Consider the following 14343-nt stretch of genomic DNA (forward strand, 5'->3'; position numbering starts at 1 on the left):
GAGTGTAGGTTTGTATGTTATATCTTTTTCAAAAATGTTTATTGTATCAGTCCATATATTTCCCTTGTAGGCGAATGTGTTTGTATCCTTATTTGTTTATGCATGCCTGTGCGTGTCCACTTTATCTGTGTGTCTTTTTTTTTTTTTTGTGTAGAACTTGAGGCCAGAGAGCCAGCAATTAAAAAGAGGACTGGGACATCTAAAGGCTTAGAGGCACAGACCCAGCTCACACGCTGGCAGTCAATTGGCAAGCCGGGGGAGGTGAAATTGGAGAGAGAGAGAGAGGGAGAGGGAGAGAAAGAGAGAGGGGAGAAAGAGGAGGGCAGGGTGAGTGCATGTGGGAGAGAAGGGGAGAACCAGAGAGAAGAGGGCGGGCTTAGACTCAGCCAGCGCACACACACCCTCTCTCCTCAGCCTTCAGTCTAGTCTAGGCGTGCAAGAGGCAGCATGTGTGAGTATGTCCTCTAATGTGTGTGTGTAGAGTCGAAAACGCTGCGCTGGAGTCCGGGAGACGTCTCACCGATGCAAGGATTCCCCCCGTTTGCTCTGGGAGAGAGGACACGTGCTGACTGGGTTTTAATCACCACCACCACCACAGGGAATTAACTGTTACTCACACAGGAAACACTGGGAGCTTAAGTAAAGGTAAAGAGATGCATTTCATTCATGTTTTTTGAGGATGTTTTGGGAGCTTTGTGAGTTGCTTGGGGGGGGGGGGTTTAAAGATAACTGGCTTCAGGTTGTGTGTTTGGATGAATGTTTGTTAGAGAAACAAACAAAAGTAGGGGAAGTTCTAGTAAAGGAGTCCAAATTTGTGCATCTGACTTCTAAGAGTACAAGCTTGTGTGTTAGTGTCTGTATACCAGCATATTTTGTATGCTTTCTTACACAATGTGTCTGTGTGTATGTGATTTAACACTATACTACTGTTTGGTGGTGGCTCTTTCGTCTTGAAAAGCTCTCTTACTCTCACACACAGACACACACATACACTCATACTGTATATATTAATAGAAATACAAGAGAACTGCAAGAAAAAAGCCTTTTATACATGTTTAAATAGCCAGCCTGCATGGGCCAGTGTGTTCTGATGAAAGGGACTTTATCAATCATTAATGTTCTCACTGCTGGGACATTGCGTGGTTTCCTACCCGAGGTAAATTAGTGATAACAAAATACCTCAGCAGCCCTCTGGACTGGCACCACCTGACATTTTCCCCGCCATTAAACAAACTGCATAGCTCAAAGTGCAAACAAAGTAATGCATGTTCATGTTTGACCTTTACGTAAGAAGTACAGGAGAATTTACTTGAGATAAAAGTGAGATATTAAACACTCAAGCGGCACTTACAGTGATTATGACTTATCAGAAGCTTGTTAGAGAGACACGTATCACCCTGAAGAAATGAAAAAAGAAGCGCAGGTCAAATCCTCACAATTTCTGGTTATGCCATCAAAGGTTCACAAATGCAAAATGACGAGAGAGGGAGATCATACACTAACGGATTTGGATCTGATAAAGACATTAGCCTACTTTGTGTGTGTGTGCGTGCTGTGTGGAAATATTAATAGAGGATAGGAGAGGAGAAGCAGCTAAAGAGCAGAATAGAGGAGGACTAGACAGACAAAGAGGGAGACCTAAGAGCTACTGAAAGTCTTGGGAACAGCAGTGAAGACGGTAGAGAGGTACAGTAGCCGACAAGACAGAATAAGAGAGAGAGAGAGAGAGAGAAAGCATAAGAGAGATAAGGGACTAGGTGAAAGTGAAACAAAAACAAAGGAGGAGAGTCTACAAATGTGCACTTTTACCTCTTAATGAATACTTTAGATGTGTTTAACATCTGTCACTCAAATGTCTGTGGGTTGGTGTACGTGTTAAGTCTCAGCTGTGCGGAGGGTCATCTTTAGGCATCCAGACAGCCAAAGCATTATGAGGGGTCAAAGGGCAAAGAGTCTCGGCTGTCCTTTCTCCTCCCACACGTTCATGCTTCTTGGCTGGAGAAGAAAAAATAAATCCACTTCTTTGGTGTTTGGTTTGGTTATAAATGGAATATAGTAAGAATAAAATAATGTGAGACGTTTTTAACGTGTGAAATTAAGTTATTTAGTCCTGGATTTGATATCAGGACCTTTTGATCAACAAGACAAGACAAGATATTTTACCACTCATCATAGTGATTACAGTTTATAGCTGTGGCAAGCCTAATCCAGGTTTTTGACAAGGTTTTTGGCTTTTATCCAAAGGGAATCTCAATTTTCTTCTCATTCACCCTGCAGGGACTGGCCTAACCACTGGGAGCAATTTAGGGTTCAGTGTCTTATTAAAGCGATAATTCTTGTGATTTGAAGTGGGGTTGTATGAGGTACTCATACATAGTCAGTGTATTACCTACAGTAGATGAAGGTAGATACAGTAGCTATATTTAAAATATTTTCACCGGTTTACCTTGCCGGGAGACAGCTATACAGTCTATGTTTCTGATGGAGAACTGAAGCGGTTATCTATGCTCTTGCCGAAGCAACCAGACTCCATTGGAAAAAAAAAAAGTCTTTTTTTCAATGGAGTCTGGTGGCTTTGGTGAGAGTGTAGATGGATGCAACAGCTTTAGTTCCCTGTTGGAGAGGGCTGTTGGACGGCAAGGTAAAGCGGTGAAAATATTCTAAATATAGCGTACACCTAAACAGATTTTTTTTAGGTGAGCCTTTCTTTTAGGTGGCTAAAATGTGTTTTGCTGCTGCCCCTGTCCGCAGCAGTACATTGCTTTGGTTCTGTGCACTAATTCCTGTCTGTTCGTCCAAATTGGGGGTGTGCCGACCATCATCTACTGTAGGTAATACACTGACTATGGATAAGTACCTCATACAACCCCACTTCAAAACACCCGTAGTATCCCTTTAAGTAAGTAGTAGTAACTTAGTAATTCAGTAACCTATTTCAACTTCAACTGAATCCTAAATAATAGATTTCTTTAAGACTATTTGCACTCAGAGACTTTGCTATTAGTGTTTGTTTTGACTTTGAGAGGAATAAGAATTCTTAACTAGTCTCTCTCTCTCTCTCTCTCTCTCTCTCTCTCTCTCTCTCTCTCTCTCTCTCTCTCTCTCTCTCCCTCTCCCTCTCCCCCTCCCCCTCTCCCTCTTTTTGTATCTTTTCTTCATGTTATCTTTCTTGCTACAATTCACTGCTTCAGTTGCCGCCATGAGGGAAGTTGAATATTGGCAGGGTGTTTTGAGGAAGTGATCCGTGAAGGATTTATAGTGACAGATAAAAACTGGTGTGTGTGTGTGTGTGTGTGTACACACTTTTTTTTTTTTTTTTTTTTTAAAATTGACAAAGACCTTGCGAAAGCCTGGGGATGTGAAAAAGGAGGGAAGCCATTATCTCATACACTGTTACACACCGCTCAGCCAGGTTTATGTGTGTGTGTGTGTGTGTGTGTGTGTGTGTGTGTGTGTGTGTGTGTGTGTGTGTGTGTGTGTGTGTGTCCATTTACTACGTGTGCAAGTGTGTGTTTGGGACAAATATGTGTGCATCCACACAACCATGTGCTCTGGCTGTGTACAGTAAGCTAATATAGTGTGTGAGCGTGAAAGGGGGGGATGGGGCTCTGCTAAGTGAGCCCTGTGGGTGTACGGGTGTGTTTGTATTGTGTGCGTGTGTGTGTGTGTGCATGCATACTGACCCAGATTGATACACTGCTTTCAGGCCAAGTCAGCTCACCTATAGGGCACGTATACTGTAGGTATCCTCTTTTTCACATAAACAGCCTAACTGAGACCATAACTACATGAGTACTGTAACTCCAACCCTTACCTTAAAGGGCGGGTCCATTATATTTGGTTTTTTTTTAGGTTATTACATAATTCTGTGGCTTCCTACTGGTTTTACCTATGAAATTTAAATTTTGGTCAGAGTATTTATGTTTTCGCGTCAAAATGCTATTTTTAAAACTCTTTCCCAAGGGACCTGGAGTAGGTGTCTGCGTGATGACGCTCCTACATGTACAGTATACATCCTTATAGTCAGTGTATTAACGTTACATACAGTAACTTAGATGGCGGTCGGCACGCGCCCAGTTTGAAGAAGCAATGTACTGCTGTGTGGACGCCACGTTAGTTCGGATTCAAAAGTTACACAATAACACAAACGAACTAACCGATCGATGCAGCGGTAGACCAGCAACTCCTGGGTTCTGCAGGATAAAATTACAGTTTTTTTTTTTTAATGGAGTCTGGTCTGGTGGTTTTGAAGACCATGATAATGGCTTCAGTTCCCCGCCGGATAAGAGCTGTCTAAGTAAAGGTAAGGTAAAGCTTCGATTAGCTTACTTTGGTAACCTACGTCACTGGTTTTTGCAACGACTGAGTTTCCATTTGAAAAAATCATTTGATACGATTTACCCTCAATCAAATACCAAGTCTTAACCCCATGAAGTTTGATGATTTACCTTGAGGGGAGGAGTGAACACACTCGTAGATATTCTATTCGCCTTGCTATAATCTATACTGTAAATACAAATATTTAAGTCATACTCATCCTTTGATCTGCTCATGCAAAGCTCATAAAGCGCTTTATGCATCAAATAATACATTATATAAATGGAAATAATACGAATAATCATCGTCACCATCAACGACATACTCAAGCCTGTTGCAAATACTCTCACATCTTTATCCTCCACAGTGAATATGACTCTTCTGACCTTGTGGCAGAGCGGGACGGACGCCCTCTCTTTCTGATTACAGAGACAGTGCATAAGATGCAGTTTGATGAGCATGTGGCAGGCATGATAAAGGGATGATGCAATTAACATGAAAGGGATGATCTCTCTCTCTCTCTCTCTCTCTCTCTCTCTCTCTCTCTCTCTCTCTCTCTCTCTCTCTCATCTTTGTCCGTCTTCATCTCTCTCCTTCTAACCGTTGTTAGAAAATGCTTCTCTTCCTCAGTGGCCCTCTTATTTCTGTCGTTAAGCAAATACGAGGCTTATGCAGCCCCCAGTGCCCATCTCCCCACATGCAATCAAGCTGTTTAAATGTTTGTGTTCGACTGTATGCCTGTGGGTTCTCCGTGTGCGTCTCTCACTCTCCCAATTCCCTGCTGCCGTCACTTGCAGCCCAGTCCCAGACAGATATTGTTTATAAGTGTGTTTTGGGAAAAGCAAGACAAAACTGACAGCTGAGGGTGGAGATACACTGAAATGTTTTTTTCCTCTTCTCTGGTTACACTGAGTGCGTCTAATTAAGGTGCCGGTTCTGTCACGGTTGCATTCAATAGTAGGGGGAATCCCTTTGCAGTGTGGCTGATAAATCTTGAGGGGTTGTGAGATGATTTACAGAACAGGAAAGCAGGAAAACAGTCTTTGGTCGACCTGGTCATAAACCATGCTATTGGTGATGAGGGGTCACATTGTTTCATTCAAGGGCACACATGTCAGATAGGTTGGAAACCACTGGGATTTGACTTATATATATGCACGCATGTTTGTGTGTCTCTATTCCCTGGTCCTGGACTTTTTTTCCCATGACCTTTTGAAAATATGAGAAACAAGAGAGGCTGAAGAATGAGTCATCGTGAACATTATGTCGCGCTGACGTGTTTGCTTATGTGTGTCCGTTAGTAATGTCACTTGTCTGGTTGAGCAGGACTATAAGAGTTCTTGGCGGGGGAGTGCGAAACATCAGGTATCGAGAGCTTTTTTTTTTTAGCCAGACTCCTCAACATCAACACCCTGATGATGAGAAGAAGAAGAATATGCAAAAGGAGTGGGAGAAGCAGAAGGGGATGCCTCTAATTTATGAAGGGGGTCCAGACGGGGGAGGGGTGTCTCGGGAGCTGACATGAGCTGGCATGTTCACTCATTTCCTATCTTTTGTCTGTTCTGTGTCTGCTGATGAATTGGGAGTTTCCTTCCTTCCTTCGCTCCCTCCCTTTCTCTCTCTCTTATCTCTCTCTTTCCATCTTTTGCTCCATCATCCCTCCTTCCTTCCTCTCTCGGTGTGACAGCATCGCCGTCCCTGTCATGTCTGCCCATTATCTCTGATCAGTGTTGCGTTCCAGCCCACACATCGGCATGGCTGCCAACTGATGACTTGGAAATGCACGTGTCTGTGTCTATCCATGTGTATGTGCATGCATCTACATCTTATTTGATATACAGAAGGTTAGATCTCCATATTTTTCTAGGATGCCCTCAATTTAGAAGCATAGCATAGCATAGCATAGAAAGGTGGATATGTAAAATTTTGTTTACTGAGTGATGAGCAAACAAAGGATGTGTGCAGTGCACACATGCAATGTCGTGGAAAAAAAGAAGTACAATTTGAAGTACACGCAATGAGACGATGTTACCTGAACAGGAATTGGGTGTAAAAGACTTCAGAGTGAGAAATACATTTGCGTGTGAAGTGCTGAGTTGGGATTTAAGGTGGGAATGCGAAGAGTGTCTTCAAAGATTGTCTTTTGCTTTGTTTGCACTTGGGAGATTTGGCCTTCCTGGGGTTTCCTTTTTTTTTATATATCTGCTTGGAAATCTTTACACACTCTAATTTGTGTGAGTGTTTGTGTGTGTTTTTCCGTCGAAGTTTACATCCACGTGACTGGGTAATTAAAGCAGAGCAAACAGTCCTCTTGGCCATTGTCTCTCCTCTCCTCTCCTCTCCTCTCCTCTCCTCTCCTCTCCTCTCCTCTCCTCTCCTCTCCTCTCCTCTCCTCTCCTCTCCTCTCCTCTCCTCTCCTCTCCTCTCCACTCCACTCCACTCCTCTCCTCTCCTCTCCTCTCCTCCTGCTTTCCTTCAACCCCCCACATTACATTAGTTACATAAAGAGAGTGCTGACCAGCGACTCGGTGCTCATCACATAGTCACACTTCACATCCCTGCCTGTTGACCTGGAAGTGATGCAGTGGGATCGTACAAGGCGGTCTCAAAAGCCTGTATGTGCATTTGTAAGTGTGTGCATGTGCAAATATGCATGTGAATATGTCTGTGTGTGTGAGGTGGGGTTGACAAAAGCAAGGATGAAGGCTTACAGGCAGAGCTGCTTGGATTTTTTTTGTTCTTTGTATCGAGTTTCTGTGGGGATAAAAACCCTGTGGTGAGTGCCGTATAAGGTTTCTATTAGACTGTGTGTTTTTTGTTATTGTCCTTTGGTGTGTTGGCTTTTAGACACGTGAATGTGTGTGCATGTGTGGTCAGATTGCCTTTGTCCTCTCCCCTCAGGCCTGCACTCAGATGTCAGTGAGTCGTGTGGAGCTTATGCAGGTCACTAATGCACTGAGAGGGGAGGCTCTATTCACCGTAGCCACTCAGAGCCCAAACAATAACCCCCAGCTCGAGTCCGCATAAGAGCTCAACTCCCGAGGAAATGGACCCATTGACCTAGATCCAACCCCATCCACTAAGGAGACGCCACATATCTGACATGATGTTGACATCCTTGTCTCAGTGATAGTTTTGTGTTTGCTATACAATACATCATTTAAACAATCTGAGGGGACTTTAATTTAGTAGCCAGGGATTTCATTATGGTTTACCAACCTTTATAGCGACTAGAGTTTACCCAAATTGGCTTACATTGCAGAAAAAAAAGGCAAGTTTTAGGAAAAACCTGCTTTGAAAACTGCTTTTCTTTCTGGAAATGACCTTATGTTGATCACCACCTGGAGGTCATATGTTAATTTGACACTACATCACAGGATGTGATTTGTTTCCATAACTTGCTTCGACTTTTGCTTCACAACATTAGTTTGTGTCACTATGATGGTGCTCAACATCAGAGCACTTTAGCATTGCTATACACTACGCTGAGTATCTATTGATACATACAGTATATACACAGGGGCTTGCTATCCTGAAAAGGCTTAAACCTAAAACCTAAAGGATGTATGTGGATACCCCTACTAGGGAAGAAGTAGATGTAGTCACCCTGACGTCACCCATTGGTTTGTGGACTACGGTTTTGAAGCCTAGATTTCAGTATTTTGTCCATTGCCATCTTGGTTTTTTGCAACCAGAAGTGACATAAGGGGGTGGAGCTAAGTACAACCGAATGCTGAATAACGCATTTTTAGGCAACCAAAATGTTACAATTAACTTTCATGTGCTGGAAAACACACTGTGAAAGGGTTAAAGTTCTGAGACGACAACACAAGCAACTCCCAGACCGGACAACGCCGTGGTAGCGACCTATCAATCACAAGGTAGCCACGCCCTGAAGCATATCCTGCTTTATGTTTTATTTGACTCTAAATGGGACCATAATTTACTAAATGAACATCATGCTGTATTGAAGAAGACTTGAAAATGAGTAAGCTCATTTTCTCATAGACTTCTATACAATCAGACTTCTTTTTGCAACCAGAGGAGTCGCCCCCTGCTGGCTATTAGAAATAATGCAAGTTTAAGGCACTTTGGCATTGGCTTCACTTCTCAGACCTGGAGGTTGCCTACTGGCTGAAACAAGCTATTTGAATATATAACGTTGGGCTCCTGGAGATTGTGATTTTTCACTATTTTCTGACATTTTGTTGACTAAATGATTGACCAATTATGGCAAATTGTGAATAATGAAAATAGTCATTTCAGCCATCATTTCCACTGAGTTTTGTTTTAGTCTAATTGTAAACTTAATCTCTGTGTGGGGAAACTTGACCTATTGTGTGCTAAGGTTACTGAAGCAGTTTGTGGCCGTTGAAATTTGCAGAACATTGATGCAACTGTCTGGGCGTGGGTCCACTCTTATTCTCTGAATTTGCCACACCTTACTGTGTGCAAAGATGTTTTTGTGTGTGTGTGTGATGCATAAATGAAGAAATAGATAGTAAGAGGGAGGTATATTTTTCTTGGTAAACAGCAGACAAAAAATATGATCATGCAATAAGTACAGTATGCAAATTAGTAAATTTTGCAAGCATACCATTTGACATGTAAGTTTACTGTAAATGTTTACATTTAAAGTGAAGACATTGGCTAGGTCTGTCAATAGCAGTCTTTTTTTTGGCCAGTAGAAACCTTTTTGGATTCTTCATAAAGTTTGAAATGAATTGACCTTATCTCAACTTCCCCAGCAGTGTAACCATACTGTATTGTTTTGGTGGTCTGTGTCCTCTGTTAGCCTGAGAGGCAGAGACACAACACTGTGAGCTGCTGTTTGTCTGTCACATTCTTGCGGAACATTTCTTAACCCCATCCCTCACTGCAGCGCATTGTCTCCCGTCTCTCCTTCAAGGAGGTGCTTTGTTTGCTGTTGACTCAGGTGCAGGGATGTACTAAGATAACTTCCCCTTCCGCTGTCCCCCATCCCCCCTCTCTCTCTGAAGTCTGTGTTGTTGCCCATTCCTCTGCCACTAACTTCTTTCTTTACACTACCTGCTCACTCACCTCCGTCAGGTTTATACTCTGATGGCGTCTCCTCTACTCTTTCTCCACCCGTAATCTTTCATTTCCTTTCTCTTCTTTCTTCCCCCACTTGTACCCTCTCTCCACTTTTTCTTCCCTCCCTACCTGTCCTTGTGCGGTCATGCCGAAGCCTCTCTCTCTCGCTCCCTGGTAATGATTAGGGCAGTACTACAAAGGATTTGCAGAGCCTCAGCAGAAATCTTAATTAATAAAGTGATAACACTGTCTTTGCATCACTCTAACAATTTGATTAAAACCAGAGTAAGCCAATACCTGCATATTGCATTGTTGCAGTATTTAAACCTCAATCACGCTATAAACACACATCAACACACACTAACGCGGACAATAACCTCTGCAGTAACCCTCTCTAGATAGTCTTACCCCAGCCATATCGTTACTGACAACAAATCTTTCCTGTTCACGTCTGCCCTACTTTGAACTGACACAACATCTATCTCTATCAGCCCCTCAGGACCTATCAGCACCACTCCACCTCTTTACCTCTCATGTCTCCTTCCACCTCAGCACACATCATTCATCTCTCTACCTGTGGCCCAACACTCGATTCCAGCAGCTCTAACAGCCTCTCATCCCGCTTTCAACACCATCATTTTTTTTTTTTCAGACCCTCTTGCCTCTCCCATCCCATCCCCCTGTCTCAACCTCCCACTGCAATCATTCTACCTTTGCCTAAAACCCTCTTATCCCTCTCTCTCTCTCTCTCTCTCGCTCACTCTCTCACCCTGTTATTTCGCTGTCTGTTCAGCCTGCACAGAGCGGAATAGGAAGTATTACCCGCCAATTTGGCTCCATTCACACCTGTCTGTGTTCGCCTGCGGGTGTGTAAATGTCAGTGTCTAACAATATTTGTTGCCAAAATTAAGTAGGTCTAAATTTAAACTTGGCCATTTTTTGACCCAAATATATCTGGGGTACTTGTTCACAGGATGGAATGGAAACACTGAGACAATACATTCAACAATACACTTTAAAGCAGGGGTGTCAATTTGATTTTAAGTGGGCCGAATCAGTAAAACCATTGCTTAATAAACCTATAAATAACAACACCTCCATTTTCCCTTTTAGTGTAAAGAATTACATTCTGAAAATGTTTACAATTAATGAACAATCCTTTTACAAAACAGATGATGAACAGCTTGATGTCTCGCTGACGACTAAAAACAGACTGCAATTTCCTCAAACCTGCCAACAATTCGTTTATCTTCTCTGTTCTCTGTTGTACTCTCCTGTACAAGTCTGATAGTGGCGTCAAATATTATTCCTTAAGCACTCTAAGGCACTTTGAACGCTCCAAGCACACTGGCTTCCCATTTAACTCTGTGAAGAAATAGTGTCGGGTTTTCCAAGAAATTTGGACCAGTTCCTGTGTCCACTTTTCTCCTTAATTTTGACAAAGACATTTCCCACTGGTGGCTCCTGCATGAACAGTAGCCTACGTTTGACAGTGTCACGTATAGCCTGTACGTAAGCTCGTGGAATCTATAATAACGTATCCAGCATAGGGTCTGCTACTCTTATTAGGACAACGCTGCCCCCAGTGGACAAATAGGAATAGCAGTGCATTTTATTGAAAAATTGGAATTAATGACCTCTCTGCAATTTTTAACACTTTGCAATGTCATCCAGTGGGCCGGATTGGACCTTTTTGCAGGCCCTCGGGCCATATGTTTGACACCCCTGCTTTAAAGATTAAAACCAATTCCCCAATTAGGGCAATATATCAATATCGTGATATGAGACTAGACATCGTAATATCATAATATGGTGTAAGTATTGACTTTTGCTGTTTTTACAGGCTGCATTACAGTAAAGTGATGTAATTTTTTGAACTCACCAGACTGTTCTAGCTCTTCTATTATTTGCCTTTAACTACTTAGCAATTTTTTCCACATTACTGATGATTATTTGTCAAAACTCTATTTTGTAAAAGTGCACCAATGGTCATCCTTACAACATTGTCATTATTCGTCAAACATATCTTGATATTTGATTTTCTCCATATCGCCCAGCCCTACCCCCAATAGCTCAGTTAAAGCTGAAGTAGGCGAGATTGGAGCAATTATGATTTAAAAAAAGTTATTTTTATAAAACGGTCGCTATATTGTGACAGTAGTACATGAAACAGGTAACCTGAAAAAAATCACGTGTCTCTGTGTCCTCCGGTGCTCCTAACAGCATCTGCAAGATTTCACAGACCGGAGGAAAACAAGCAGTCAGAGCTGATCTGGGATCTGCTGTCCATCTGCTGTCTATGAGCGCCGGCTGTCAATCACTCGCAAACTCCGACCAAATGGTCAAATTAGGCCGCGCTGATCAAATATGAATCAATATTATGTTACGTTAGTACCTATTTCTCGCCTTAAATGTTTCCAGAATCATCTTGTAGTGCACGGTTTAGCTGTAAAATGAGAAAGTTGATGACGCCGCATTGTGAAATCTGTTGAGGGAACGCCGAGTTCCAATCACATGAACGGAGCACAGCCAATAGGAACGCTCTCTCAATGAAATTACCTGTGATTGGTCAAAGTCTCCCGTTGCGGGCTAGATTTTTTAAAGCCTGAAAACAGAGCCATGAAAAGGTGCAGAAGTCTAGTTTTCTCTCAGAACACTTGAATTAAAATATGCTGAAAGGTTATTATGGAATTTTTGCCCAATGATGCCAAAAATATACTGCCCACTGACACTTTAAAGAAAAAAGAGGGAAAATAATGGGAAGGAATCCCCTTTTTAAGATACAACAAGCCATAGCACTACTCAATTATTTCAGGCTTAACAGCTCTTCACAGAAGTGTGTTTTATCCCACTTCATTACTTCATTGCCATGTCAACCAAGTTGAGAGGAATTTGTCTCAGTGTGACTCAGATAAGACAGAAAAACAAGATAACTTGCATGCATCACAATGCAATCACAGCAGAAAATCCAGTAACACAAACAAGACACGATTCCAGGGTGTGCTAAAGTGCAAGAGTGATAAAACGGACTATTGAAGAAACATAACAGATTGGTAAAGAGTCAGAAAAGTGTTGAATTGATTAAAAAGTTAGTGATGAGTTAGCTGGGATTTTTGCTTTCCTCATTGTACAGTTTGTAGTTTTGCGCTGTTAAAATATAAAGGGACGATATTGATGCTGATTAAATAAAGAATTGATTGACATGGACAGGGGGAAACCACACTAATGTTGGCTACGGATGACACTGACTGGCTGCTATCTGCTGTTTTTAGAAACCCCAGTTAAGTCTCACAAATATAAGGGTCTAAAAATGTGCTTGTGTCCTGTAGTTTCTTTTTCCATCATGCCTGTAATAGCATGTCATAGCGTGTCAACTCAAGAAATTCAAATACGCTGCCACGTCCGCACAGCACTCTTCTTTTGTAACGTCTTTCTCTATCTTATTTCCACACTCCCAGCCGCTCCTCCCCCCAGGCTGCGTCTTGCCCCGCAGGGTTTCTACGGTTACCAGCTGAATCTGGAGCACAGTCAATGTCTCGTCCCACTCCTCCTGGATAATTAAACAACACTTCTTGTACTGCCTCTCACATATTTGGAGCAGCAAATCACCACATGAATATTCAGTTGATTGGTTTTGATGACTTGGTGGCGATTGTCTGCGCAATCACTATTTCATCAGGAACAACGCGTGAGCGTTGATTAAGGAATGGTAAAAAAGAGGGAGATGATTTATTAACATTGAACAAAAAGAAAATGATAGTTCGCCATTTGTCATGCAACCTGCTGATTGCTGATGAATGCACTCTATAAACAAGAGGATTTCAAGTGGCATGGTAACCTACAACAGAAGTCCAGGATGGATTTAATATAGGCTTACACGCCTTGATCTTCTCCTCCATCTCAGAACAAGCGGGAGAATAGAGTGCTCTGATTATCCAGTGTAAAAGGCCTCACATTAAAATATACATCTTGAAAGATCATAATGGGAGGTTTAAAATCTATGGGGTTTCCTGTCTTTGAATTCATACAGGGACTCACTGATCGCTGAGTTTGCACTCAGCAGCAGCAGCTACAGAGTGGAGCGTCAAAAGCTACACACACTCAGTGACTCTCTCGGGATCTCTCACTCAATGCAGGACTTGTGGTAGAAGGATTTTCTTTAAAATATGGTAATCCCTGACTGCACGGTGCTGCAGAGACAGTCGGCTGAAATCTGAGTTAAGGAGCGTACAGTGTAAGCTCCTAGAAAGACGGAGGAGCATATTTAATGAAGTTAGTGACACTTGAGGAGTAAAGTGGAGCGAATTGGCCGACACTGAATTCCACTGCCCTTTATCTTTTACACTTGATCCTCAGATGCCACACAGACACTGACCCAAAATCTGTTATATGTGTGTCATTTTGCAGATGATATGCTGTGCTACATAAGTATCTGTTTCCCCTGTATTTTAATTTAGTTTAGCTTTGTTTCTTCACACTCTGGCACATGTTTTTAAACATGAATTGGCAGTGAATTTGCTTTGCTACCACTATCATGACAATCCTAAATATCATCTCTTTTTTTTTTTCTCTGTTAGGAGATGACAAATAAAAGGGACCATAGTCAATGAATAGTAATCGTCTAATTTCCTCCCACTCGACTTTGTTCTGTCATTTATTTTATGCTTTGCCCTCCTCTGGGCCTCAAAATGAAAGCGCTCTTCAGGAAGGAATTATAATTCGTCTCTCACCAGTTAAAAGAAATTAATGTTTGATTTAAGCAGCAGCCGAGACTCAATGCTTGCAGGCACGCTGTTTGTGTATGTGCGTGTGTGTGTTTAAGCTGAGAGGAGGGGGGATGTGGCGCGTGTCTTGTCAGATCCCGAAAGGATGAATAAGAAGCTAATCTCCCTCTTCCAGGGAATTCTACCAGTGAAGTCTGAGACAGTCCCGTCTCAGAGGGACTGTGGGAGTGCAGTGGAGTGTGCGCTC

The 14343-nt window shown here is 42.3% G+C and overlaps 1 protein-coding gene across 1 annotated transcript in view; it reads left to right on the plus strand.

The window, feature by feature from the left end:
* The first annotated feature begins 419 nt into the window (after positions 1-419).
* tiam1a (TIAM Rac1 associated GEF 1a) overlaps positions 420-14343 on the plus strand; it is a 64020-nt gene continuing 50096 nt past the window's right edge. The window contains exon 1 of the mRNA XM_074609925.1: positions 420-645. The gene's annotated coding sequence lies outside the window, so the exon portion shown is untranslated. The remainder of the gene's footprint in view (positions 646-14343) is intronic.

This window comes from Sebastes fasciatus, chromosome 16 (assembly GCF_043250625.1).
Source record: "Sebastes fasciatus isolate fSebFas1 chromosome 16, fSebFas1.pri, whole genome shotgun sequence".
Taxonomy (NCBI): domain Eukaryota; kingdom Metazoa; phylum Chordata; class Actinopteri; order Perciformes; family Sebastidae; genus Sebastes; species Sebastes fasciatus.